This window comes from Sceloporus occidentalis, unplaced genomic scaffold, assembly GCF_023333645.1.
Source record: "Sceloporus occidentalis isolate IW3139 unplaced genomic scaffold, rSceOcc1.0.p SCAF_127, whole genome shotgun sequence".
In the NCBI taxonomy this organism is placed as follows: domain Eukaryota; kingdom Metazoa; phylum Chordata; class Lepidosauria; order Squamata; family Phrynosomatidae; genus Sceloporus; species Sceloporus occidentalis.
The window spans coordinates 835,632-852,500 of record NW_028317107.1 but is presented as its reverse complement, the minus strand read 5'-3'; positions in this window follow the sequence as shown (position 1 = coordinate 852,500).

Here is a 16,869-nt window from a genome sequence, read left to right as displayed (position 1 = left end):
GCCCCTGACCAAGTCCTCCATCTTCTCCCAGGGGGGTCCAAGACCGGTTGCAAGCTGTCACTGGGACGAGTCAAGGCGTAGCACCTCCACCATTCATGTGAACACTCTCTCCTCTTTCACAGAGAGGGTCCTCTCCTAGTTTAGGATTCCACCCCCTTCAGGGTTTGTTAAACAGCCAAACGCATGCGCCCTCCCTTCAACGAGCAGATCTGCGTATGAATAGAAAGTCAACCGACCCATATACTGTGATATCTCTATTGCATTCTGTAATTCAAGCTTTACTGAGAGGGTGGTAGATAAGTGCAACAGCCTCCCAGCAGAAGTGGTAGAGGGTAATACTCTCTGCCCCTCGGCCTCACTGTGGTTGACGAGGAGCGCCTCATGCTCTGAAAAATTTTTCAGAGCTATTTACACATAGAAACATAGAATTTGCCAGCAGATCAGACCCATGTTTAAATTCCCTCATTGTATTCACCTCTACCACTTCTGCTGGGAGGCTGTTCCATTTATCTACCACCTTCTCAGGAGAATAAAACATCCCTGTGTTACATAGAAGTTCTAAAAGTATATTAGTGGGGTAGATTCAATGACAAAAGGCATGCAGATTTTGTCTCCAATCTCAGGGTCTCGGGGTAAAGGGGCAGATTCTCAGGGTCACACAATCTGGAACTGACTTCTTCCTATTCTACACTGCTGTAATCATATATAAGACTCCCAATTGGTGTTTTTGCTACTAGTATATTATTGTTGGTATCCCTGCTTGACTGCAGGTGGATGGATTTTTCCAAGTTTCCATGAGGACCGATATTAGAGCTATTTCATGAGCCGCTACATGGAATCTGCGTGATTGGGCTATTAAAGGGTTAATATTTAAAGAGTAGTGGGTCGCCTCTTTTTATAAGGTTCTCAGGTATAATTATTACATCACGGACTATCGTATGAGTAACCGAATAAAGAAATCTGCTGGTTCTATTTGGCGATTAAAACTTCTAAAATTCGATTTCCTCGTCCCAAAACAGCTGTCCCTTTAATTAACGAACGAGGATCTGTCAAAATTACTGATTGATCCACCTGTGCTCATGTCAAGAGATCGGAAAAGCCGGAACTGGCGTAGAGTCCTGAGTGACTTCCAGGTCTAAGCCTTTAATATCAGCCTGTTGCACGTTCCCTTTAGACCTATTTAAATACCACTAACCCTCGCTAATTAAAGGGACCTGGACATCCGGCAGATGTGCGGAAAACTAAGAGAGAGAGAACCATTTATGTATCTCTTTTGTTAAATGAAGCCAGGTTCATGGCTTACGGAAAGGATCTTCACCGGTGACGGAAAAGATCTCCACTGATGAAGGAAAAACTCTCCACCGGTGATGGAAAAGATCTCCACCGGTGACGGAAAAGATCTCCACCGGTGATGGAAAAGATCTCCACCGATGAAGGAAAAGATCTCCACCGGTGACGGAAAAGCTCTCCACCGGTGATGGAAAAGATCTCCACCGATGAAGGAAAAACTCTCCACCGGTGATGGAAAAGATCTCCACTGATGACGTTAAAGCTCTCCACCGATGAAGGAAAAGCTCTCCACCGGTGACGGAAAAGCTCTCCACCGGTGACGGAAAAGCTCTCCACCGGTGACGAAAAAGATCTCCACCGGTGACGGAAAAGCTCTCCACCGGTGACGGAAAACCTCTTCACCGAAGGACAATATTTGATCCATACATCGTTTTAGAAATTTGGAACACACTTAAGGAACGCAATTAGAATGTTCATATTGGAACCATACTTTGGAATACCTGATAAGGCCGTATAACCTCGTCATAGTGTCTACCATCACTTGGTTGTCTGCAGGAGGAGATAGACTTGGTGTCATTGGTGTCCAGACTGTAAGAATTGGTCACGGGGAGCGGTGCTACTGCAAGTGACCAGTTGGTGGCAGCGCTGGACAGCATGCCGTGACAGCGAAATCCATGATGTCTTGTGCCAAATTTTATTAACCCATGTCTTCAAGGACCATGAATGGGTCATAGATCAAAATATCTCTCTGCCTTTACACAGCTGGGCTTATTGATGGATTAGTCAGCTAAACAAGCCCACCTGTGCTCAAGCAGAAAAATCCAGAATGCCCATCCTGTGGGGAGTTGAGAATATTCGTCCATGTGCTGTGAACTTTTCACCTAAATAGCATTGACGAACTTTTATATCACAAAAAAGAGATTGGCCTAAATCTAAGAGAAATAACTACTTTATTTAACAAAATGTTATTGTTTTAGGGTGATCTATAGATTTATCTCAGATTTATGGCATTCAGGAGGACTGGGTGCGCAGATGAAGACTTAAAGCATGGTCTACCAAGATGCTTGGCTCGGAGTTATGGGAAAATCCCAAGCCAGAGCTGAGCTAGAACTAGCAATGGATGATCATTGTGAGGTCCTCCTTCTGGTTCAGTATAAGAATCTCTACGGTTCCAGGAGGGTCTTGGTTGTTGCGTTGGTTCCTCTAAAACATCCTTGGCTTGTCCTGTTTCCTCCACATGCCCACCACTAGCATTGAGAGGTTGTACGAAGGGTTAGTCCTGCTAGTTGGTGATGACCTGATGGGACCTTAAGTGGAATCATTATTTTGCCTCTTCTGATTGATTATAATGGGATATGAATACATTAGTCCAGAAACTTTCAGCCGAGGATCTGGAATCAGTATGGAAAGCAATTGACCTGGTCACGCGTCATGATGGTCTTGAGCAACTGCCCTTGCCCATTCATTCTTTAGTGTGAATGGGAAAGGGCAGCTGCTCTTCATTGGTTGATGCCAGACGAGCCCCCTGCCGGCGACCAATAGAGTCGCTCTTACGGACTTTTAAATCCTGGCGCCAAAGCCGGGGTTTTCCGCTCCCCACCCCGAGGTGCATCCTGGCGAAACGAGCGGCGGGATACATTTTTCTCACACTATTAGCTTTCTCTCCCTTATGGATTCCCGTATTAACCCCTGCTATACTACGGAAGTCTTAGGCTATAAAACCGGCAGAAAACGAAGAGAAAAACGAATATGAAGAACGTAAACAAATATTGGCCCAAAATGATCACCTAGAATACGAAGATCCCCCCCAAAGACCAACATGAAGACTTCATCGGAGCCCAAGTCTACTTTTAACCCATTAATCTGTACACCAGGAGAGACTCACCAAGAAATGTAAAAGCAATTTTAACCAATCACCCATCAGCTGCTTCTTGCGGGATTCCATGTTTTTGATAAACATCATGTTCTTTTGGGCCATTTTGTCCCAGTTTTGGAACCCGTGAGATTTGTCGTCCCCCCCCTCCAGTAAACACAGCCAAAGGACTTCGTTATAAGGCTGATTCGCTCTCTTTATACAGATGTCTCCGGTTCGGTAAATGAAATCCCTTAAGCATTAAGACTGACTGCAATGCGCCACTTTACAATGCATCGCGGGCCCCCTTAGGCACACAACACAGAGAATAACTTCATAATCCTCCAGGTTTTAAAATCACAACTTCGCAGAAGAAGTTTGGTCTCTTTGACTGATGCTGTAAATCACATCCGCTCAGCTTGTGGCAACAATAAATCTTATTTTGATCTCGGGCATCGTTTTTTGTTTTAATATGATAAACCGGCGCGCTCCGCGGTCATTAATACTTTACGGGGGGCTGGGGTGCTGCGTTCAGTACCTATCGGGCTTTTTTTTTATTTCTCCAAAGCTGTTGGCTGATGAGTCGCAAAGGCTAAAGAAAATTAACCCCTCGTGAGCCCGGAAGACTCTATATAGCCTTTGGCGGTGAACAAATATTTTATTTGGATAGGTCCATAACATGAATTTTACCAAAAGAAAATATAACATTATTAATAATAATAATATAATAAAGATATAATAAAAAATATAATAAAGATCATTTAATAATGTTTCCTCTGACATCATTTTGCGTGATTGTGATTCTTTCTTCGGTATTTGAGATGTTAAGGAAGAGAGGTTTTGAGACCCGATGATGGACATTAACTGGGAACTTTCTAAATGGGATGACCCCGTGGCTCTTTAAATATTAACCCTTTGCCAGCCCATCTTTCTTCTTATTCCATGGAATTCTGCATTGAGGGGTCTCTCCTTACTACTGGGTAGGATGACATCACAGTCACCCCTCTACCCTAAGGACTCGTCAGGCTACCGACTGTATTTACAAGCTGTCAGGGGCTTTATATTATTGGGATCTCATTCTTCCCAGTTACAGGAGAGACCCCAGTTTACAAACTCAATAGAGTAAGCATCCTCGTTCAAAGCTGTTAGACAGTTATGATTTATCTCGGACGGGTTAATCAATCATCAGTAATTTTGGAGAGATCTGGGCACTTTAGGCACTTGAAGGTTAATGGAAACCCACTCACTTGGCATCTACAACTTAAATATAATTGAGGCTCAAATCACAGCGGTTTGTCTTCTTCTGAAGCATGTAATTATTGAAATTCATCTAAAAAGGAACGTATAAAATAGCACAATGTAAAAAGGCCTGAACACAACCAAAGGCTTTATTTACTGCAATGGTTTCCAGATGTTTTCGTCTCTCAGCTTATGTTGTATACCCCCTGGCCGCGGAGACCTCGGTGTGCGATCCCGTCCGAGTGCTGGGCACTAAAGGCTTTTTGACGTGCCGCCTGGTTTGGGAAGGTATCGAGGTGAGGACCGACCTAAAAGAATACAAGGTGACGTTCGTTAGTGACGAGAGTTCCATAATATTATTTACATTGAGTAAAAATCTTACAATTTAAATATTTCATCACAATTCTGTAATCAGGAAGGCTGGATGCCCAAATTACCTACCCCCGCCTGCAGGCGGCCCTGATGTGTCAATTATACCATCTTTTCTACGCTCCCACAACTAGCACACATCCGACTGGCCAGAGAACACAACCAATCACAGACAACCATATGTATGGATTGATAAAAAAAAAAGTATGGTGAGGAACCTACTACAATGCCTTTAGGACTAATGAAGACCTCTTTGGGGCAACTACACTCCTCTTTGAATATGAAAATATTTACTGCCTCCCTATTACAGGGTAGTTCCAGTCCCATTCAAGACTGGCCATGCCGCTCCAACGCAGACCCTCAACTTTCTGCTCCGATGAGGAAGGAGACCTCCAGGGAATGGGGGCTGGAATGATGTTCCATCTTATCCACTGTGGTCTATCCCATGCATGATTAAATTCCTTCACTGTATTACCCTCTACCACCTCTGCTGGGTGTATTCCTTTAATACACATCAATTGAGCGATCATACTCATCTACACACATACGTAAAACAAACATATGGCAAACATGGCCCCATCAACACATGGCGACAACCCCAAAAGCGTAGAACCACGCCAAATTCTCTCCAACACACCAAGTGGACTTGCCCATTCCTGCACATATGATGGAGTAAACGCACCATTCGCACACCTACACCCGTGATACACGCACACACGCGCACACATTTAGATGCAAATGATTTTGTGAAGCCGTCACTGTGATGCTTGACAGCGAATAATGAGAAACACTAAATCTTTTATGAGGTCAACATCCTGCCTCGTGAGCAGCTGTCAAACAAGAAAGAATTTAGCAAAGAGCCGAAAAACTTCCATCACCTCATTAAACCCGACAGGCTTGGACCACGCGCATTCGCCATCAATACGCCGGCCGTTTTGTGTCAGTAATTTGCGGTGAGAAGAAGAAAAAGGAGAAGTAGAAGGAGGGGAGGAAAAAAAAATTGCATAGACGCTGGGGCCTTGGGGGAGGCTGGGGAATAGAACAGCACTCGGAGAAGCTCAGCTTCTAATTGGAAGCGTTGGGCATTATCAACCAAGGATTTTCCTCGACTCGCTGACAGCTAGCGATACCAGAATGATAGCCCACTTGTCAGTGTAAAAGGCCATTAAAAACAAACAATTTTGATTTAATTGGAGGCGTGCGTTGGGGGCCCAGGTGAGGCGTCTCATCATTCTCTCCTGCCTTCTCTCCTCCTTTCGGTGAATTGATGGGTTTAGAACAATCTGGGATGAAGAGAGGAAAAAGGGAGAAATGGAGAGGAGGGGAGAGATATTCTCGGGAGTGAGTAATGTGTCAGCCGTTGGTGTGACAAGTCTAGGATCTAGTGTTCCTTGTACCAAAAAGGCAAAAGAAAATGGAAACTTTTTTTTTATAAGTCAACATTATGATTTGCAGGCCAAAAGCTGAGGCATGGTGAGGCATTTCACCTAAACGGCTGGCAATGGTTTTCAGTGATGAAAAGAGAGATGTATGAAACCAGTGACCTAGGGATCGGTATCACAATCTCATCTAAATGACGAACCAATGAATCGTAGCTATATCTAGAAAATGTATTGGTTTCCATAAGTCAAAAAGTGACTATGGAATTGGCCTCCTTTCCACAGCCACACACTGCCTCCTTCCTACGCCCAAAGCCAGCCACACTCTACCTTCTTCTCACCTCCAAGGCCGCACAAAGCCCCCCCCAACATCCAAGAACACAAGTTACTGTCATCTAATTTCCAAGACCAAACAATGTCTCCTTCTCGACTTCAAGACCACACGCTGCCTCCTTCCCACCTCCAAGACCACATGCGGCCTTCTTCCCATCTCCAAGGCCACATGTTGCCTCCTTCCCACCTCAAGACCACATGCTGCCTCCTTCCCACCTCCAACACCACATGCGGCCTTCTTCCCATCTCCAAGGCCACATGTTGCCTCCTTCCCACCTCAAGACCACATGCGGCCTTCTTCCCATCTCCAAGGCCACATGTTGCCTCCTTCCCACCTCCAAGACTACACGCTGACTCCTATCCATCTACAAAACAACATGCTGCCTCCTTCCCACCTCCAAGACCACACGCGGTCTCCTTCCCATTTCCAAGGTCACACGCAGCCTCCTATCCATCTCCAAGACCAACACGCGGCCTCCTATCCATCTCCAAGGCCACACGTTGCCTCCTTCCCATCTCCAAGGCCACGTGTTACCTCCTTCCCATCTCCAAGGCCACACGCTGCCTACTTTCCACTTCCAGAAATGTTAGTAACCTCTTTCAGACCCCTACAGCACCCCGTTGCCTTCTTATTCTTCCAGGCAGATAAACGGGTTCCAGGAGGCAATATGACGCACGTCCACTGCTAACCGATAATGGCTCATTGTTTCCAGGACACATCTCATAAAATGCTGACCACCACCTATGGTGCTGCTTATAAGTTGGCAACCCTAAGCATGGGTGGTATCACAGACTTACTAAATTAGTACATTTCTGGGTTCTTAAATGAAACACCATTTTTTAGACATGGTAAGACAGGGGGACAAGAAGAAGCAATGATTTTCCATAAGCATCCTCGGTAAAAGGAGCTTTAAGATTATATATATATGTTTTTCCAATGAACCTATTTATTATCCTGTGTGACAGTTGGTGCGTTGGATCTCCTGCCTTTGGATTTATCGAGCGGTGTATAGCGAATTTCCTTTATCTTGGAAATGTATTTACATGTCTGCATTTCCACTGGTGGCAAAGACGTTGCTTCAACTTCTGAGGATGTCTGGGGCATGCAAAATGAAACGGCGTCGAGATTGACTCGTGTTTATACACTTGTTATCACCCTGCTGCGTCTGTCTATCTGTTGTCAGGGCTGTGTATGAACTGTCAGCAACACACGTGGTGATTGCAATCATTCTCATACACTCGCGAAACACGCAACAATGTCTGACGCTTAGAAGATGCAAGGATTCCGTCCACTCCGTCTCCTTCCGCTCAACAATCGAGAGGTGTGGGGGGGGGGCAAGTGTCAGCCCAGAAGTTGGAGAGATCTTAAAGGGCAACGGCTTTGGCCGGGCATTGTAGAGAATGGTCAACCAGGAAACATGAAATGGGAAGGAAAAAAATACAATTTGGACTTAAAAAGTTAATATAATTAGGTGTAAAAAAAAACAAACTAGAAAAATGTAAAAGATTCTTAGCTTGTATTTTATTTTAAGTCGGTTTTGTTCCTCTGTAACTTTTTGACATATTTTTTGTTTAAATAATAAATAAATGGTTCCAAGGCTCAAGAAAGGGGATGGCGAGACGGCACTGCATCATATCACCCAAGTGTCTATCTTTATGAGGGGCAGTCCCTCTATAGGACCCAAATTCTCATGTCTCTGTTTCCTCCCCTCTTCTCTATGAGGTCAGAATGTTTGCTGGGTGTGAGGGTATCGCAGGGTTCTACAGCCCTAAAAGCCCCGATAATGTGTATAGAAACAGCAGGAAGCGGCTTTATAAATTAAATGGGCAAATAAACCCATTATTCTACTTCTAAATGTCACAAAGTCACATAAAAGTCCTGCTTTGCATTCAGGTAGCGTGTGCTTAGTGGTTACAAAGGTTTAATTTATTTTGTGACTGGGGGCACACAGATTGAGATGGTGGCACCAAAGCACCATTTGCCACATAACTGTAAGTACGATATATCACGCGCACAACCGTTGGACGCCCCCAAAACCTTCAATCTTGATGCCGGCGTTTAACTCCGTCCTTCCGTCTGAACTTCAATCATCCCGAAAAGCAAACCGGTACTTTTACAATACCATTTTTCTTTTTGACATTCATCGCCATGATAAATCAGCATCCACCTTTAGTCTCCTTGTCCTCCTGGTCTCCTCTTTTATCAGATGGATCTCCCCATCCCTATGTCGCATCCGTCCTCTGCTTCCGCGTCCCCAATTGGTCTACCTGTCCTTCTTGACCTTCCTCCCCAGTCTGAGAGACACATAATTACAGCTGCTCCGTACGGGGAGGCGCTCCTCTATGCTCCTCCACGCGGTTGTGTTCGATCTCTCTCCCTGCCTGACACCTTCCAGCAGACAGATTGAGTGCTCGCCTCATCGGCGTGATGTGCAGATGTAAAGGAGTTGGGTCGAGTTTATCTTGGACTGACACCTCACACGCTCCTGCCAGTGTCCCCCCCGCTGTCGGGCTCTGTTCGGAGTGGTACACACAGCAGTGGCGGTGTCTTGTGAGGCTTATAAATAATTACTGACATATGCTAATAGAACGTGTCAAGGTGGTGAACAGCATCGTGCTTTATCACCGCGTAAACTGTTGCCAGATCACAGGAATAATACGCCGAGAGCTCGGTAGAACATCTTCTACTCCTCTTAAGGGGCAGTTGGTTGCTTCGTAGGTTTCCAATCAATATATTTATGGTCTGGACTGAAAATCACTTAAAGGCCAAACTAGGAACCGGCAGCCAAATGTGATATTTAAAGTCAACGACTCGTCTTTGGGATTAACGACTCATTAAATTCTGAAATAGTGCGAGATTTCCAGATAACTTTGTGTCTGTTTGATCACAGATACAATGTGTCTTGGGTTTTGCTACTATTTATTTGCCCGGCCTGGACTCCTCCTACCGCCCGCCAGAACCAATCAGCTTTAGGGGAGAAGTAACTGAACTGTTGATACATAGCATTTTACCAAATCCCGAACCACCACATTTCATTCTATATGTTATTTATATGAAGGTCAAAATATGAGTAATATATATATATTTGGCAAATAAGGTTGGAGTTGTCCACGCTCTCCCCCCCGTGTGCCAGAAATGGTTAATTGAGAAAAAAAGCCCCACATATTGATTTTTTTTAACTTACCTTCTGAAAACGAGGTAATTGCCACAATGGCGCGGGATCTTCTGGTGGTTGGTACCTCCTTAGGATCGTTGTCCGTGTGTCCTGCACTCTCTCTTTCTTGATCTGTAAGTCGAAAAAAACATTCTTAGAATGATCCGTTTATTAAAAAAAAAAGAAATTGTTATTTTCTGTATTTATTAAAAATGACTGCAGGCCCGACAGCGACACAGAGCAAACGTACACGGAATCCACACGGAACAAACCACACGGAGAACCCGCGCCAGACAAATAATCCATCTCATTACGAAGGGCCAACTTAATCCTCGCTGCAGGTGAAGGTCATTCAAAACGCAAAGTCAGTGCAGAGAGACGACATATTTAACCCAGCAGAACTCATTGCTTAGTAGATAAACCCCAGAGCCATTTAAAGTGGTAGATCTTGGGGCGAATGGGCAGATTCTCAGCCTGGAGATGGCTTCTTCATATTCTACTCTAATTTTATGACACCTGAGCATCCCAACTGGTGCTCTTCTCACGCTGTATCTCACCTTAAACTCCTGCTTGAGTACAGGTGACTTACTTAACACGACGAACAATGCTCCAAATAGCTTAGCAAATGAATACAGCATAATTTATAGGTTCTTCGAGCAGGTTGGGTACCATACAAGTAGCGCTGAGGACTATCTATAGCCCACGGTTTGCCACGTAGACATGATTGTCCATCCCCTTTCATGTTATTATGTCATCGTGCAAGGAGCGATGCTCTGAATAGATTAACAAAGTAACACAGCACCATTTTTAGGTTCTTCAAGCAGGTTGGGTACCATACTACTAGCGTTGAGGACTATGTTTGGCCCACGGATTGTCACGAGGATATGTGATTGTGCAGAGTTGTCAAAAACTCAAATATTTAATTTAACCGGATATTTCTTTTTTTTAGAGCGATGTGCCGGTTTATGTAGAATTCTGACCCTCTGATGATTAGCAGAAGAACGAATGATAAAGGCGATGCCGATTTGTTTCATGTCCTTATTAGACGTGGCCTGCCTCCTTTGGATGGAAATTGATTGGCGTGATACATATTTAGAACACCACGGCTTATGAATTAGTAATTAGAGCGGAGAACAGATTGGAACGGCTGAATCGAGCCCAAAAGTGACAGGCGTATTTATGTTAGGAATCATGCTCGCTAAAATCCCGTTAATGGAAGATGCGTATGTAATAAGAGAGTCTTCCTTCCCACCTGAAAATGTGGGAGTAAAGACTGAGTCACTCGTATAGTGTAAGGGGGTTGTCTTCGGTTTACGGGACCAAAGATTTCGGTTTTACCTGTAGGGGGGTTAGTACATCGTTAACACTTTCCGTGCCGTAAATTTTTGTAAAAAAGCTGTGGTTTGTCGGTGAATGTCGAGCTATTGTCGGCGGGAAGAGAAGCTGGAAGTAATGGTGATCTAAAACAGAATGTTTGAAGAATACTTTGCTTGTTAAGAGTATTGCCTTTTGAAGAAAGTGTTTTCTGACCCATTTCGTCGGCGACAGAGCGCCATTTTATTGGAGCTCTGTAAATCTCCTCCCCTTTTCTTGACGCAGAGAGCCCCCGAACCAATCGGCTCAGTTTGCCGTTGACGGTGGGGAAAGTGACTTCCGGCCTTTAGCCAATAGTTACACTTTTTGTTTAGAGGCAGGGTGGTTAAGGAGAACCTTATCTCAACATCTAAAAGGTCCCCCACTTGGGCCATCAATGCCCTTCAATACTTCAGGTTCTCGGTATCCCCTCGCTGTAGAAGACGCCGTTCAATAAGTCACTCCTCTGACGGGGGTCAACCTTTTGTGAATAAAAGGACAAACTAAGGATTTTTGAGGGGATTCTAACAACCCTACGCTGTTGGATTTCTTTCAGGATCGGAATGGATGTCTATTGTCCTAAACGATGGTGGAAATTGGTCGGATCCATTTGAGAGATTCGATTTTAAGATGTTTTTTCCATTGTGTTTTAGGTTATTTATTCCTTTCAGGGTAGTAAATGGAATTGCCAAACGGAGCAAGGTGGCATATACTCTGTCAACTTTACATACAACAAAAAAACATTTAGTAACACTAATATATATAAAGTGTTACCATTTTTTGGTGTGTTTTTTTTATATATATATATAAATACCGGTATATAAATATTGTGTTATAAATATATATATTATATATATATTATTATAACACAATATATATATATATATATATAAAAATTATTATTTATATATTAATATGTAAAAGTGTCCATATTATGTTTGAATCTAGGCGTATTTTTTTTCCTAGACCGAGAAAAATCTAGATTTGGATCAACATCTCACTAAAATTAAATTTCCAATGAGTTTCACAATTCGGACAATTCCAGGTGGTCCCCTGAACTCAGCAGGGACTCGTCGGGCAAAAACAAAGAAAACAAAGTTGTACTCCTCAAGAACGGGAATCGCTGAGACCCTAATCGAGGGGTGATCACTAAAAATTGGGTGTTGACTTTTTGCTGGCGCTCTAATAGTTACCCCCCCCCTAGCATTATGTGCTTGTCACGATAAAAAAGAAAATTTCCTGGTGGCCATAAGTAATCTTCTGACGCACGAGCTGTAAAAAAAAGAAGCTAATTAAACAAACGGCGTGTTCCTGCACTTACATCGTAAAACACGGAGCGAGAAGCCTATAAACCCCCCAAGAAAACGCTCATTACCATATTAACTCCACTTTTCCAGACGCCATTATCATATAAAGCAGCCATTGGCCGGCGTTAAATGTTACTTAAACATTACCAAACACTTTGCTTTTGTGTCCGCACAAAATATATATTTTCTCCTTGCAGTCCCGACGCGGACTCCTTCTTCTTAAATGGATTTCCTTTTAAGCGAGCGAATATTCTCATTATTTTCTATTCCTCCTCTTATTATCTTTTATTATTCGAGTCGAAACGCTGATTTGCGATTATTGCTCGAGCTATTCCGTATTTAAACTTATACTTGAATTTTTTTTTTGCGTTTAATAATGAGCCTGGGTTTTGTTTTTTTTTATAATTTAGGAATGAGAGATGGGGGGGGGTAAATGGTTTTCAGGACATATAAAGGATTCTTTATTAGAAGGAGAGGGATAGGCAGCTAATTACATTTTTTTTTTTATTTCGGAGAAATAAATCCACAAGTTATCCAAATTATTGAAGTAGCTGTTTGAAGGCGGCTTGGTCTGATTCATAGACATCTACTACTGGGGCTCTATGAATCTGTGGTCATATATCCCAAGTGTCCCTGGTTAAGAAGGCCAGTCTCTGTTTGGAATCAGAATCCTGGTCTTTCTTTCCTCCCCTGATGTCCATTTGTCTTCTACAACCTCAGTTTGTTTGAGGGTCAAAGCTCTACCTGCAGCAAGGGGGCTCTACACGAGACTATGGGGTTGTAGAGACCGCATTGTATGTTTTGTGTTGTTGCTTATATGTTAATTCAGCCATAGCACCCCATACAAGGATCCCATTGTACAGAAGCCCATTGTACCTTTTCCTGTGACTTGAGTTTGAGTGCCTCACTCGCCTCTCTCTGCTGCTGTATCCAGACGTATTGGTATTTGTTCTCCAGAAGATCATAGATGGGTGTCGAGGGTCTGGAAAGAAAACAAAAAACGCTTATGCTTTGAGGAGCTAACGTATTCACACATTAACCATTTCACTGGCAACTACAAAGATCCAATTGCAATGACTATGAGTTCTAAGAGTGGTCTTCATGAAAACCATGAATGGTCAGCAGATAAAGATACTCTGAATGAAGTCACCTGTAATCAAGCAGGGATTTCAGCTTCGGTAAAGCAGTGGTCAGATATCAAAGTCCAAATATGATGATGAAGAGTCAGCTCCAGACTGTGTGACCCTGAGAATCTGCCCCTTTACCCTGAGATTGGGGGAAGGGGGTGCAGGGAGAATCCCTGGGTATATGCATAGCTGCCAACAGTCTAGAATTCACCAGGGCACTCCTGAAAATGGGGCTGCATCCTGATTATCAGCAGGTACACCTTTACCTGTCATTAGAGCCACTTGGCTGCCACCAAAAGCGAGTCCTTGCAATAGAATCTTTATGAAGGACAATTAAAGGTAACCATTTCAAGAACTTCAGGGTCAAGTCATGTAGAAAGTTCCTAAGTATCGCTATGACATTTCCCTACTAGACGTGTGGAACTGTAAAGTAGTCTACGCAGAGAGCAGCGCTAGGCAGGTTCACTTTGATTTTGTTTTCCATCCATAGACTGAATTAGCCATTTTCTGCAGCAGAATCGTTGACGCGCATGCAAACAACACAGCTTCTCACTAGCGGGTTGCCTTACCCCTGCCGTGACTTTTATTACTTAATTATTGGACGCCGCATGCAACAGAGGCTTCCTAATCTACAGCTGCGTTGTTCTAATGATGCGGGGAAGGGGGGCACCAGCACACGCAGAACTCCCCCCCCCCAGAGGGCTTTTTCTAGATCAGATGAGACCTTCTTCTCTCTCGAACAGCCCACCGCACGCCGCACACCGTCTCAAAACTTCGGGGTTTTAGCAAGAAAAAAAAGAAAATAATGCAGAGAAAGACGCTCTGTGTCATTAATCTCGGGTAACCAGATATCACCGAATATCAAGGGATCGTAAGCCAAGATGTTTTCAATACTTTCAAAGTTCCTCTTCCATGTGATGATTGAGTATTTATCCCAATGAGTGGCGCCGGGTCACGCTGGTGTACACAAAGTTTTGTAGGAACACTGACCGATGTCAAGAAAACTAAAATTCTATTCAATCCATTAAAAGAATTCAATCCAACGTACAACACATATTACCCGTTTTGCACGTTTCGGTGAGTAAGTATAGGTAATCAATATGTGTGATTGCGAACGCGTTCCTTTCAGGTATGAAGGTTGCTTGATTACTGGGTCACCCCCGGGCTGAATGCTACCAGCATGTCCACAGCCAAGCAAGACGTTGGTGGACTATCTTATCTGGGAGAAGTCGTCCATCATTGGGACTCTATTTTTGTTGAAGCCGTGATGTACCATAACTGGAGGTAGTTAGGCTGGGGTTGCCTCCAATCTGCCAGTTGGACAATGCTCACCAAAAAACCATGTGCACTTGCCATAAAACGATGCTTTACAAACATTCGAACTAGCCATTTGTTGGGTCTAGACTGGCCAACTAGCCCGTGTCGCCGCTAGCGTACTTATCTCTACTGTCGCTTCGGCGGCAGATCCAGTCTCGCAGTGCGTGCCGCTCTATAAAAGAGTAATGTGCAGCACATACGTCATTTAGCGGCAGCTGGCCTTAAAGCGACAGAGACCTTGTTTGCCCCCAGTCCAGGCTTGCCTTTAATTAGGGCAGAATCCTTTTGAACACACAGAGACAAAAATAACCTTATTATGTTTTTTAATAATTAGTACCATTACCAGGTACTCATTTCTCTAATCGTGGAGCTCAAATTCGAATAAATTCCCCAAACTTGCCTAAAAAATGTTATATTTGACTTAACATGTTTTGAGCGTCCAGCTTTTTTTAATATCTCAGTAGGACGATACAGCGCAATAGAAGACGGAGACCATGTAGATGGGTTCTGCCCGGTAGGAAGTCCTACTAAAAAAAAAAAGTCCAATAGAATATTTTGCGGCTGTCCGCGGACGCCAAAGGGTTAAGCTGAGCTCCAGCGTGAGATAGCAGCTATATCATCGATAGCATCCAGCTGGAGCATGCTGGAAGGGGAAAGGCACAAGAGACCCTCCATAAAATGGAAATTATAATCCGAGAAAGTATTAAACTGACACCTTCCTTACGAGCGTGCGCGCGTGTGTGTATGAAACCTGACACTTCGGATTTCTGCGTTAGCTCGTCTCCTTGCCAAATAAAGGCCCACCGAGAATAGAAGGGGCTCCTTTTATGGCAGGTCATCATCATATCCGCCAGCTCATTAAAACTTTCCGATGGGAAAAAAAAAAACAAAAAAAAAACACAAAAAACCCCAAAAAAGTTACGGAAAAGCAGGGAGCCATCAGAGGCTTCAGAGGGAGGGTAGCTACACGCGCCTTGAAAGGTGTTTGAGAAGGAAGCCTTGGGTCTGACAAACTGGATTTTTAGTATGTCTTTCCGTTCACTGTGGGCAAAAATAATTGGTCATCAGTGACTACTAATTCGGTTCAGTAGCCGGAGGCAATTTTTTTCTTCCGAGGAAATCAATGACAGCACTGAGTCCTTTTCAACGCGATTCAGCTCAAGAGCGGGCCTTATTTAGCGCTTGATAAGCATTCCATTCCAGACAGCTATTTTGTTAAAATAACATTTGAATATCTATATATGCATGCGAAGGGGGATATACATTTTTTTTCTCTCCCAGGGTGACACGACGGTTTAGAGTCTCTGGTCGCCGATATCGAATCTTCTTGCAGGTCCTACATATCGTTAAACCAGCGTATTGATTTATAATGGCCAAAAGAATATATTTTCCACAAAATGTTCTAATTTTTTTTAATCTGTGTTCCACTATAGGTCTCTGTTTTAGGATTGTTTTGTAGTTTTTGTTCGGTATTTCTTGTTGATCTGCTGCTGGAGCGGCAGGCTGGGGAGCGCGTGGCTCTGACGGCCATTGGCCCAATTGGCATTTGCCCGTTGTGCCAGATGGCCAGTCCGGGCCTTGTCCTCTTGCCTCCATATCTATCTTCTTACTAGAAGGGAACTGTCAATGACTAACATTCAAAATTATTTGTGTTTACACGTTCACGTCTTCTCATTCCATGAAATCTGCCGTCACTATTTTGGCTTGTGTACTTGATTATGAGCCACTTGCCCTCTTATAACTCTGTTCTCCACTTCAGTAGGTCCAATAAGTTGGTGACCATTGATGTTCCGCAGCCTTACAAATCTAGGGGACTATCAATGTTATTAAAAAAATCCAAACTGGTAGTCCTTTGGGACTTTTGGCGCCATAACTGTCTCTCCGATAACAAGGTTTAGCCCCTGACTACTATGTATATATACTTCAGCATACAAAGACATTCCAACATTCCAACTTTGTGGGACCAGTTTGGGGAAGACCCTTTTCTATTCCAGCATGACTGCGCCCCAGGATCACAAAGCAAGGTCCATAAAGACATGGCTGGATGAGTTTGGGGTGGAAGAACTTGACCGGCCTCATGCAGCCCTGACCTCAACCCCATCGAACACCTTAGGGATGAACTGGAATGGAGATTGCGAGCGGGGTCTT